This window comes from Centropristis striata, chromosome 2, assembly GCF_030273125.1.
Source record: "Centropristis striata isolate RG_2023a ecotype Rhode Island chromosome 2, C.striata_1.0, whole genome shotgun sequence".
In the NCBI taxonomy this organism is placed as follows: Eukaryota; Metazoa; Chordata; class Actinopteri; order Perciformes; family Serranidae; genus Centropristis; species Centropristis striata.
In genome coordinates, this window is record NC_081518.1 from 17,458,315 (window position 1) to 17,471,845 (window position 13,531).

Genomic DNA, 13,531 nt, shown 5'->3' on the forward strand with positions numbered 1-13,531 from the left:
ATCAGCTCAGAGACACTATGAAATGGCTACAACAGCATCACTCAAAACTCTTAAAGATATACATTGGGTTCTGTCCCCCATGGTTAAGATAATCCGCTGGCTGCAGGAAGAAATAACTTCTTGTAGCCTTAAGCTACACAGTGTCTTTGAGCCACTGAGACCATGCAAACAGGCGACTCTGCCACTGAGACCATGTGAACCAGTAACTCTGCCGCTGAGACCATGTGAACCAGTAACTCTGCCGCTGAGACCATGTGAACCAGTAACTCTGCCACTGAGACCATGTGAACCAGTAACTCTGCCACTGAGACCATGTGAACCAGTAACTCTGCCGCTGAGACCATGCGAACCAGTGACTTTGTCGCTGAGACCATGTGACCACCTGTATTGTCCTGATCTATCACTATCACTAGTACACTGCAATGCACTCAGGAGATACAATCAGGATAGCATGGGTGACATTTGTGGAGAGAGACTGAAGCTGTGCATCCAGAGGCAATCAGCCACCAGGGTTTCCTTCTTGGGCCTTCAGATATCCACATCTTATGGGAGACATGCGTACATTGTAGACAGTGTTGTTCGTTAGAACTTGTTTTGGCATTTCCTCAACAGTCAGGTGGTCCTGAACATATGGGTCCTCCAACAGTAGCTGGTTTTTGAACCCCAACATAGAGTGAGTCTCCCATCATGAGCACTCTGTCAAGGTTGGCAGTGTTGAACTGTGATCCCTCGTTGTGGCAGACCAGAAATGTGAGAGCAATGCAGGTGCACTGACGATTTCTGCTGAAGACGTGGTATCTGTCATCACTCTGACTGTGGCTCGCCCTCACAGAGAAAATAGGTTTTCTCCCTCTTTGCTGTGGCTCTTCAATGTGAGGTTATTTGTGTGGCCAGTGGGGAAGCTAAATAAAGTGGTATAAAGATTTATTATTATTATTATTATTATTATTATTATTATTATTATTATTATTATTAATTATCCTATTACAACAACATTTGTCACATAATTATTATTTTTTAACATAATTTCATAAAAAAATTGAATGTAGTATAAATTACTTTAAATGAGATTAGATTAAATTTAAATATTTCACCAGAAATCAATTTATTAGAAATGTGGGTTTATTTAGGATGTTTAATCCATCATTTCAGGACTGTCAAGAATTTATTTGCTTTATCCAATGTGACTTCAAGTTTAATATTATTGTGTGTGTCGAAATCTACATTTGAATGTCATTATTTGCGTTTGAGAAGATAAAAGTCATGTCAATTGCAATTATCATGTTGTCATTGAAAATAATGTTAATATCATTAAAGGCCTTGATAATCTACCATCAGTCAGCTTTCTTTGAGCAAATATATATGCACTATTTATTTCAAGATTTAATGGTTTTTTTTTATGTGCTCCTCTCCAGGTGGTGTCAGGATTAGCAAAACTATCGTATCATTTTGAAGCCTAAGAAGCAACCAAGTATGTAAATTCATGTAGTTGTGTATACAGATAGCTATTTGAAACGTTGGTATCGGCATCTCACATGCAACCTTTAGATTCACTTTTTATTTTTAGACTTATCTTTTCTTTTCTCTTTGTTTTTACATAATTTCATATAAAATTTCATATAAAATACTATGTAGTATCAATTACTTTAAATGGGATTAGAATTTAAAGTAAAAAAATAAATATTTCACCTGAAATTAATATATTATTAATATGGGCTTATTAAGGATGTTTAACCCATCATTTCAGGACTGTCAATATTTTTTTATTTTATCCAATGACACTTGAAGTTTATTATTGTGTTTGTGGTAATCTACATTTGAATGTCGTTATAGTTATGTTTTAGAAGATAAAACTAATGTTAATTGCAAAATTAATGTCATTGAAAATAATGTTAATGTCATTGAAAGGCCTTGAAAATCTACCATTGCTTTTTTTGTTTGTTTGATGTGCTTCTCTCTGGGTCAGGATTTGCAAAACTATCGTAAAATTTTGAAGCAACCAAGTAGATTGATAGTTGTGTATACAGATAGCTTTCCCCTGAGACGCCGGTGTTCGTCTCTTGCATGCAATGTTTAGACTTACCCTCTCCACCCCCTCCCCAGAAACAACAATTACAAATATCACAAAAGTTTTGTTAATCTAAAAAGTTACCATCAAGATGTAACCTCTCCTTGGATGGAAGTGTGTGCAATGGTTGGTTTAAAAAAAAAAAAAGAAGATGATGTTTAGTGTGATTTGCTTTAAGTCATGTATTTAAATATACATTTCATGTTTGTGTTTGTTGAAATGGAATACATACAACGTTTTGTGTATCACTTTGTGCAGAATTAACAATTGAAGATTTTTTAAAAAAGCTTATCTTTTCAACTGGTGAACGGGGGCAAGTGGGTCCAGAGGTCATCCAGCTGTTCTTGGACTGTGGGGGTGTCTGTATTTTCAGAACCTGATGAGACACAATACCAAATGTATTCATACATTATAAATACTCAATTGTGAATTAATATTTTATTATTCAAAGGAAGTAGTTAAGACAGCAGATTGTATTATCAGGCCATGTCTGTGTCCACCGTGTTGGGGAAAAAAACAAACCCATACCTTGTAGACTGGAGAAGGAGTTGTGGGTGCGTTATCCATCATCCACAGCCGGCTGGTTGACGGAGGTCTTTGAGGTACCCCATGGTCGGAAGTGGTTGGGCTAAGTGGGGCAGGATCTGCAAGGTCGAGACTTGTCCAACGCACTTTCTGAGCGGCATCTTGGAAGCAGTGGTCTTCCTCGTCTCACTTGGTTCTGCAATATACAATAGCCTGTAGTGATTTGAACTAAATTAATTTGCTAATTTAACTGTCCCTAGACTAGCATAAAAAGCTAAACTATACAAACTAAATACTCTACTATAAACCTAACCTACTCCTAACCTAACCTAAATATAATGTGCAAAAGATATGAAAAGTTAGCTTAGTCTGTCTTGAAGATGCTGGACACAGGAAACCTGGAAAAGTCAGAAAATACAGTGACTTCTATACTATATATTGAGGACCACATGCTGAAAAATCTGCATAATGTGAAATACTTACTCTGGTGTGAAACAACAACATGGTGATGGCTTCTCAGGTTTTAGCCTACAAAATAAATAAATACAACATGTTAATGAGACAGCAATACTTAATTAGATGAGAGTTTGACCAAGCGTCAATTAATGAATGAACATTATTGTTACCAATTTTTTTTTACTAGTTACTAGTTTTTGTACTAATAATCTATTTTCCCCCCATTCTCTGATTTAAAAATAAAGAAATACATGAATAATACTAATAATATTGATTATCCCAAATACACCTTTCCTTCAGATATATTTGTATATCACTATACATGACATCACAGAACAGTGGTTGAAAGTTCTTTATGAATAATAATTTCAGTGTTTCTCAACATTACAAAAGCATTTTTTTTAAATTGCTTACCTGAAAAGGTGAAGACAAACAACTGAATGCTGAAGGTCAATGAAGAACTGGATACTCAAGTCTCTTAGGTGAAGTAGTGTTTATCTAGAACAGGATGACAACCGTGAGCATTGCAGCAATGTAACAATAATGTGTTATTAATGTTTTAAATAACTGAATTAATGTATCACTTATTCATAAAAGTCAGTATGAAGCTGAATATAATCATTTGAATTAAATACACACACAGCACCTCTAGAAACATAGCAAAACTTTCAGCATATGTGCCCCTCTGCATCCTTTACAGATAATATACATTTTAACTTTCTTCATACATTTTTATCATATATGATATTTTTTTCATTATTATTGGTCCATTTTATTCAAATATACAAATATAAAAACAAGTTTCACTAAAAGTTGACATGACCTACTCTGCATTCCCATCAAGATTTTTTTTTCCCCCCACTATTACTATTGAAAAAAGTATTCAGGTTTTTTTTTTTTTTACTTTTTTCTCTCTTGAAATGACGCCTAATTTTGGATATTTGACTAAAATTGACCAATAATAAAGAAAAAAATATGAAAATTATATATCAATCAATCAATTTTTGGGGCATGAGTTGCCTTAAATTATAAAATAATAAAATAAAATAAAAGTTGGTAAAAAAAAAGTCTTGTGTCATGGGATCCTTTTTGACCCCTGAGGCCCATGGTATATAGTCGACAGGAGGACAAGGGTTAAAATAATAATAATACATAATTTATGAAAGTAGTTTATGTTAATAACAGTCTTTGACAAACACTCACCAGTAAATAAATGGTCAAGCTGTAAATCTGTGAGGTGAAAAACAGGATTAAAGCTTGCTAAGAAGATGAATATAATGGCTAGGTTGATAATTCTATTGACACCACAGCTCAGTAACACCATGGTAATAGTTAGGTAATAATCTGATAATAGTGGCGAATACTTTCAAAAGCTTTAAGTGTAATAGTACCCAAATGCACCCTATACTAAATTTAAGCCATTAATGGCTATGACTCTGGTATTACAAATACACCTTATTACATAATAACCTCTATTATCAAAATAGTACTGCAGTATTAATATCGGAATAAAACAGGATTAAAGCCTACAACGGACCATTCATAAATTGCTTCGCCATGATGCTAAAGCTAGCTCGCTAGAGAGCGCTAGCTCAGACCTAAGACCAGTAGCCGCGAATAAATTAGCAAAATAAAATGACAAACATCGTCCAAATGAAACTCAAACAACTTGCAACTACATTTCACAAAGGACATATTTTCGACAGTAGTTTAAAAGTTCAAATATGAAAATGCTAACATTATAAGGCACAATTATAACGGTAGTATGCTAGCGAAATATACAGTAAATAAAAACATGTCTTCTTACCTCAGACCCTCAGACGAAGAGCCAGAGAGGCCGAGTCTTTTTATTATTTTATCTATTTTCTTTTCCTGCTGGATCTTATTTTATCTTATTAGTATTTTTATTTCTATTTCCCTGTTTTAATTGACTATTTTACTGTTTTCAATTGTGTCTTGCTGTTTTTAATGTTTATGTAGAGCACTTTGAATTACCTTGTGTGGAATTGTGCTATACAAATTGCCTTGCCTTGCCTTGCCTTAGGGTTGTATTTAGGGTTATGTACATATTAAATTTATCTGGGACAATATACCATATCAGGCAGAAGAGGATGAAGCATTTAGATATTTTTAGACGGCACACAGAACTGTAGAGACTCCTGACAAAGCTGCTATTGTTCCTACTGTCTGAAGGCTTGCTGGCCCACAGAGGGATGGCATTGTTTTATCATGTAATGCTACCAGTGATCTGTTCAACGATAGCTCCCCATGTTTGGTAAAGTTAGACAGAGGTATATCACAGCCACTATTAGATCACCTCAGCTCAGTGTAGTGTTTGACTGAGTCCTGGTGAGAACAAATGGAGGCGAAAGCAGAAACCACCTCTTTTAAGACAGCATTCCAGAGGGGGGAAAAGAAAGGTAAAATAAAGAAAGAAAAGGGAAAATGACTTTTGTAAAATGATACAGAGCTCAAAAGACCCCCGACAAAGTGCCATTTTCCGGTTCTTGTGTTTTATTATTTAAGAGGGGGACATAATCACCAATCAAGTATGCATGAATTAAAAACCCTACAGCCGCTCCAAGCTAAGCAGGCAGAGACATGTACTGCTGTCCTCTGAAAGGTAAGACTCTGGTTCTGTGCCAGTGGGAGCACAATGACCTGAACAGGCTTGGTGGTGATTATTATCTGCTGATACTTACTTTCCACATAGAGTATTTTCTCCTATTTATTATCTGCCACCTTATGGCATTTTTTATATTGCTGAGGATAAATGATATACAACATTAGACACCATTTTTTTCCTTTCTATAACCACATAGGTAGGTTAACGCTGGTCATGATCAACGTATGACAGCACCTCTGGCAAAAAAAAAGGAATGAATTTATAGCTGTGTTAAAGGGTTAGTTTCTATGCCTTTGAGTACATATCACTGCCAGTTTCAGCACAAATTAGATCCACGTGGGTGGTATAGAGCAGGGATTCCCAACAGGGGGGCCCCAACCCCCCCAGGGGGGCGCCAAAGATCCACGGGGGGTCGCAAAGCCCTCTTGATTTTAAGGGGTGTAATAAATCTAATGGGTTAAATATATACATCTATACTTATAAATATGAAGAAGAAAAAAAGCCAATCTACAAACTCACAACACATGGCAAGGCTTCATGCACGTTTGAATATCTGTGTTTTTCAAAAGTAAGTAATTTAGCATATAAGTCAGGGATGGGCAACTTAAATGCTGGAGGGGGCCACAATCTTTCATGGACACTACCACAGGGCCATTTATAGGGCCGTGCACTTAACCAGATATGATGAAACTGCAATTTTAAATATGTTTGCAGTGCAGTAACTTAACATATTTCATGCTCAAATGCATGTAGAACAGTATAAATAGGAATACAAAAGGTTTGAAGCAAATAAAAAATAACCAGTTACTGTGATTTCTTTTTTTTTTTCAGTGAAAGAACAGCAGACCAACATTAATTGGTAAAATAATAGTCATTTTACATTGCAGTTTTAAGATGCTCAAATGCATGTAGTTGTACTGAGGGCCACTTCATGTGAGGGTGCGGGCCATCTGTGGCCCCCGGGCCTCCAGTTGCCAATCCCTGATATAAGTGTAAATTTAACCTCTTAAAACTGAAAGTCCACACAAACTTGGTGTCCCGTGAAAGCAGGAACTACGTGATTATAAAGATATTTGTCACATCACTGTGCAGCGAAAACTCAGCGAGCTAGCCCCAAAAAGGGGGGGGGGGGGGGGTTTACAGTAGTAAAAATGTGGGTCCCTCAAGAAAAAGGTTGGGAATCACTGGTATAGAGGAGTCACACGTAACATTTGAGCATGCATATTATTTTTGCCAGCGCTTTCATAGCACTTGTGCGCAGAATACCTCTCCTTGCACAAACAGTATTGTCTCTGCACCATGGGCAATGACTGTAACGGACTATAGCAGCACTTCTACCATGAAGAATCACCAATAAAAGCTAAAACTACACAGACATGCCATCACATTGCTGTTGTGTTCTCTATTCTGTTGTTGTCTTTTCTGAGATGCTATTGTATTTTGTCTTTTGCTCTTGTTTTTCCTGTGATGTTGTGATTTCTCCTTTATTGTTCTGTTTTTCTCTCATTTTCTGACATTATTGCTTTTTGTTTGTTTGTTTCTGAGATTGTTTGTTTGTTTGTTTCTGTTTACATATTGAAAAAGATCCCTTTGGGTGGCCAGATTACCCTGCAGAGACAGAAATGCCCTACTAGCACATTGAACACTGTCACACTAATATCACACTGCAAAAAAGGTGTGTCTAAAAACAAGATAAAAACACTAAATCTAAATCTAAATCTTCTAGAAATAAGCATGTTGAACACTTAAAATAAGAAATTAACTCTTAAAACAAGATAAATGATCTAACACTTCTAAATCTGAAGGTTTTTTTTGTTTTTTTTTAAACTGCTTTCAGCTTTAATTTATCTTGTTTTAAGAGTTAATTTCTTATTTTAAGCATTCAACGTGCTTATTTCTAGATATAATCATCTTAATTTAAGAAATCTTGTCAAGTGAAATTATCTGTCCATGCAGCAAGATCATTTCCCTCAGATTTAGTGTTTTTATCTTGTTTGAAGAGTTATTTTCTTATTTTAAGCGTACAGCATGCTTATTTCTATATTTAGTCATCTTAATTTAAGAAATCTTGTCTAGTAGGCACTAGAATGTTAAACTGGTAACATAAGTTAACAGTTACAACAGCAAGCCTTTAACGTCAACTAAATTCAACCAATTATGTAGTCATGTAGCATATCCATAACTGTTAAACTCCATTAAAGTCCGGATGTGTCCAACTTACTGTCATCAGTGCCACATAGTGGAGGCAGCAGAAGCTTTCCTCTCTTCCTCTACTTTTGCCCCCTGGCTGCATGCGCACCCACTACAGTTTGTACACAAGACACCAGTATACACGATGCATTGATAATTTAGCAAGCAAACTACACATGCTATGTTCAAAAAGTTAGCAAGCTAACAAAATAAAGTTCATGATATTTGAGCCTGGCAGAGAACCATTTATGGCTTCTTGCCTTGTTGCCTTGTGCTGCCATCTCTATCTACTTCTCTCCAGTGGCGGTTCTAGACCAATCTCACTGTGGGGGCCAAGGAGGGGCCAGTGTTTAATCAGAGGGGCACATTTAAAAAATGGCAAAGATGATATTTAAGCATTCAAAACCTTTATTTTAGCTTATTTAAAAATCAAATTCAATTTTATTTGGAAGATACAAATACACTGATTGAAACAACAAAAATCTCTCTCTCTCTCTCTCTCTCTCTCTCTCTCTCTCTCTCTCTCTATATATATATATATATATATATATATATATATTTTTTTTTTTTTTTAATTATTATTGCACAATTAAACTATAATACATTGTACACATTCTGGGTTCTAGGTAAATAATTGTTCCGTTGTTCATCGTTATAAATTGATCATTTTATTATTAATTTTACACAGGGGCCACAGCAGGGGCCAAGGGCTTCTTCACAGGGGCAGTGGCCCCTGTAGGCCCCTGTGTAGAACCGCCACTGCTTCTCTCATCTAACTCCCTAAAGGCCACCTCCATCATCACCTGTGCTGAGTCAGGTCCAGCTGCTGCAGGCACCACTAAACATTTCAGTTAGTTTAGTGCATTTGGCAGTATCTGCCAAAGGGCTTTTTTCCCCCTCTTAATTTCTCTTCAACTACTATGCGTTTCTTCTACATTTGATTGACAGCCAATGGTCCCAAGGTGGAGGGCTCTCCCCATTTAGAAATGGGATTTTCTAAAGATGTTACTCTGCCTAAAGCGACATATGCTTGGCCATCTGAGAAAATGTGTTTAAGTGATACACAGCAAAATCGGGAATGTTAATTCAACTCACAGAATGTTAAATTCAACACTTTTTTATATAATTGTTTATATCATTCTCACAGATTCTGAGTTAAAATTACACTTTGAAAAGTCTTAATATTTTAATTCTTTAATAGTGTTAAATATTTGACACCCTCTGTGTTTTTTTTTATGACACCACATAAGTGCACTTTTAACTTGAAATTGTGTTATTCCCTTTCACTGTGAGTGTTAATTTTTAACATACATTGCGTTATTGTGACACATTAAAGTGTATTTTTTGTTTTAAGATACATTAAAAGTGCATTCTGTGTTTAGCCTAACATACAAGTCACAAAATCTGAAAGTTCTTGTAGTCACCTGCAAGGCTAACATACACAACACACACTCTTTACTGTTACATCATAAGTTCAAATGTGTTGACCAGCAACAGCTGATCAAGTAATAAAATCATTCAAACAAACATTTTTTCTTTTTTTTATTCAAAAAATAAATAACGTCCCAGCACCATAGGAATAAGCACAATAATAAAATCAGGCTCTCATCTCCACCATAAGCACTTTGTAAGTCGAAGGCCTTATAAATCACAAGACTATCTGCTTTAACGACATCTTTGTCATTACTTTCAAACAGTTTGTAAGCATGAAAATGTTCATTGAAATGGTCAACCACAAGCTTGTTTACAAGGAAGCAGATAACACAGTCAACAACAATTATTTTTTCTATTCTGCAAAACACAGGCATTTCATATTCAACCTCACTGCAAATTATTAGTCCTGCCACTGATTGTTACCCAGTTAGTTGCATGGATGTCTTGTGATACAGACTCAACATGCAAAGCTTGAGCCAACACATCACCATAGTCCTCATTGTCCACATAAATAGATTTCAGTGGTCCATACTCAATACATTTTGAAAGTGATGTCTCCCAAAGACATGCAGTAGATATTTGATGTTTTTGCAAGAGATTTTGGGATGTTTTTGAAGTTTTTGAGACTATTTTTGAAAAGCCTGTGTTTTGCCTCAAATCTCATGCTCCACATATGTATTAGTGGTCCAATTTTGCGGATACAAGATGGATAGTGTATCATAAAGTGTCGTGTCATGCAAAGTTTGTTAATTCAGTTGAGCACTTTCATGTCAAGTTAAAATCAATCATGTCTTGTCTTGTTGTTCACTTCCTGTTTTATTTTGTACTCACCTTTTCCCTCTCGTTTCAGGCTCTTAACTTCCTTCCATTGTGTGATTTTCCCTCCACTGTGATTGTCTCCCCGGTCCCTGGTTTGTCTCACCTGTGTTCTCCTCCCTCATATATAAATAGGCCTTGTCTCCCTTCGTCTTGTGTCCCATGTGTTTTGCCAAGCTCCAGGAATAACCAGGTTTTGTGTCCTTAGACTGCATTTAGTTGTATTTTGTACAACTAAGTGCTCCTTAGTGAGCGTCTTTTGTTATATTTTTGTATCCTCCATGAGAGCGTCTTTTGTTTGATCTTTTCAAGTAAAGCATTTTTGTTAACCATACTGCCGGCTTCTGAGTTTTGCTCCTGAGTCCCTGTCCCTGAGTCAAGTTCTTGACATAAAGTGATATTTTGGGATCAGGTTTCTATAAGGGTACAGCTCTTTTCACAACTCATGATGTTCCATTATCTATTGCTTGAGAAGTACAGTCATACCAAGTGTAACAGATGGAGAAAATATAATGTTGATTATCTGTAGTAAAAGCAGCAGCAAAACCCAGTTTTGATCCTTCTGGCACAATGTCACCAAAAGCAGAGGAATAACAAGACAAAAGTCTGAATGGAATTGTCCCCTATATTATTAGGGCCACGGGGCAATCGCACCGAGCACTGGTCCCATACAGCAATAGCTGTAGGGACCAGTGCTCGGGGGGAAGCTACTGTTATACTGTGGATTTTTCTTCTTCCTCTTCCGGACGCAATTTCTTCATGCTACTAGTCCTACAACTTGAAGAGTTGCAGGACAAATTACATATCAAAACGTGCTGTTTGATCGGGATCGGTGTGCTATTACTTTTCTCTACAGAATATAAATTTTTCGCAACATAAGTCGCGAAAAACTGCCCAAAGTTTTGCATTGAAATGAATGGGACGGGCGAAAAAAAATGAGCGAAAAAGGACCATAATTGGAGAATTTTAAACGTCTACTTCTCCGGCATAATTTCACCTAGAGACTCAAGTCTCACAAGTCTTGTGTATCGGTGTACTAATCCATGTTTCGATAGGTCATATAGTTTTTTATCAATCCCTGTTCAATGACCATGATCATTTTTGGAGAAATTCTGAGATTATAATGGGTGTGTATTTCGCGGAATGTTCGTGTCACAGTGTGTGACATCATCGCCAGAGTGTAGAGGGAGAGAAAAAATTCCCAAAAAATAAATTTGAAAACTGCGCTCCAGGCTGCAAATTCCACTCTACAGAAATAATTTATACATAGAAACAGGAAAATTTGTCTTCTCACTCACAATCTTCTAGTAAAGCTGTCAGAGTTATAGTTTGGGCGTAGGACGCACAGATGATCCACCAACACGCACCAACAGCCTCATTGGCTCCCATATTAAAAACGCAGGAAGATTTCTGAAAAACGGAGATGTAACAGTTTTTTTAGATCGCTCTAACAAAGCTATTTTTTAATTTTTCTTAAAAAAAACCCATATGTAGACGTTTAGGAAGACCTCAGGATGCTCAAAGTGAAGTCGGATCAATAATAGGTTTTATGGTTTTGCCAAAAATGCTTTCTGTTCGAGGCCAGAAATTCCAGTCTGTCCACCTCTGGCTGCTGTCACTCTTCCGGAACATTCAGGTGGCAGTTAATTCTGTTGATTGCTCTGATTACTTTGATCTTTGCTCTGATTGCCTTTGATCTTTGATGTGATTACAGATACACGCACATACACATGCGCATAAGCGCACACACTCCTCACACATGCATACACATGCTTCAAACGCGCGCGCGCTCGCGCACACATACACACACACACACACACACACACACACAGGTAACTTTATGCGATTTTCGCTACACACACACACACAAATGCATGCGTTAGTGCGCACACTCCTCCAGATACACGTTTCACACACACACACACACACACACACACACATTTTGAGGTTAAAGGGCATAGTTTGAAATCTCTGAAGCATCTCATCATAGTGTACACACACCGGCAGTAGCCCCCGTGGCCCTTTCAGAATTCAGAAGTTCTGTCACAAAAGTCTTTGTGTCTGTCAGGTTTTGATATACAAGTTTCCCCAAGCAGTTTACAAATTTCAGCATTTCGGCACATGAATTTTATCGTTTCCAAAATTGATGTGTAAACAAATGTATCGTTCACTGGGACATGATCATGAGTACCTATTTGTTTATTTCGTCTTGTATCAAATCGAGCTGGCTCCACAACACCCCACTTTTTTCTTTTGGCATTTTACCGCTTTATTAGATGGTGACAGAGGTTAAGACATGCAGCAAAGGGACCTCAGGACGGATTCGAATCCGGGTCCACAACAACAATACATTTCTTGTTGAAATAATTAATTCTTTTACTTTCAGTACTGAAGTTAATAAATGGGTTTTAAGAAGTCTCCAGATCTGTTTCAAATGTAGCTCTTAAAAGATTATCTTTAAGCACAGCAGACAGTACTTGCTGCTTAACCTGAGAGTGCAGTCCATTAGCAAGTTCTTCCTCATCACCAACAACTGAAGAAACAACACTATTTGCTATGCCACTTCCTTGTAGTTTAGCAATAACTGATAACTAACGAACTAATAACAAGCATGTGGAAATTAGTTTGAAATGACTCTGGCCTTGCTGCATCTCCACTTTGACAAGAATCTGTTAAGGGCTAGTGCCCGACAGAACACTGAACCCACAAAGCACCGCAGGAGGTTGATTAGGTGATGAGAGGCAGGTGGACAGACAAAAGCAAACACAGAAGATGAAGGGCAGGGAAACACCAGGAAAACACAGGGTAATAGACATTGGTAGCACATCCTAACAGTACCCCTGCCCCCCCCCCAGAGTTCAGCCGCTTGGCAGCCTGGATGTAGGCCAAGTTCTTTTGGTCCTGCCAACGTCGTAATTCCGCTTTGTGAGAGACAAACGACGAGAGAAAAAAGCGCAGGGGTGCAAACGTTTATCAGGACCGACAAACTGAGATATCCCAGTGCCGACCCCGGCATCTGAAGCATCCACTTCAATGATGAACTGCTTACTGGGGTCAGGCTGGACAAAAACAGGGGCAGATGTGTACAGTTGTTTTAGTTGCAAAAAAGCATTGTCTGCCTCAGGAGACCAACAAAACATCACATTGGAAGAAGTGAGTCTGGTGAGAGGTGAGACAACCTTACTGTAGTCCCAGATAAAATGTCGGTAGAAATTGGCAAACCCCAGTCTCTCTCTCCCTCTCAACCGTCTCTCTATCCTCCGTCCCTCTCCCCCTTAAACCTCTATCTACTCTTTTCTACTCTGTTGATCTGTACAACGACATCTATTGTCTGTCCTGGGAGATGGATCCCTCCTCTGTCTCTCCCTGAGGTTTCTTCTTCTTTTTTCCCTGTTAAAAGGGTTTTTGAGGAGTTT

At 37.4% G+C, this 13,531-nt stretch overlaps 1 long non-coding RNA gene across 1 annotated transcript; it reads right to left on the minus strand.

Moving 5' to 3' along the window:
• Positions 1–2,211: 2,211 nt before the first annotated feature.
• On the minus strand, positions 2,212–4,281 carry LOC131992227 (uncharacterized). The gene is made up of 5 exons (XR_009396203.1): positions 4,253–4,281; positions 3,464–3,547; positions 3,077–3,121; positions 2,597–2,991; positions 2,212–2,444 (listed from the first exon to the last, which is right to left on the minus strand). It is a non-coding gene; the product is annotated as an uncharacterized LOC131992227 (long non-coding RNA).
• Between the last annotated feature and the right edge of the window lie 9,250 nt (positions 4,282–13,531).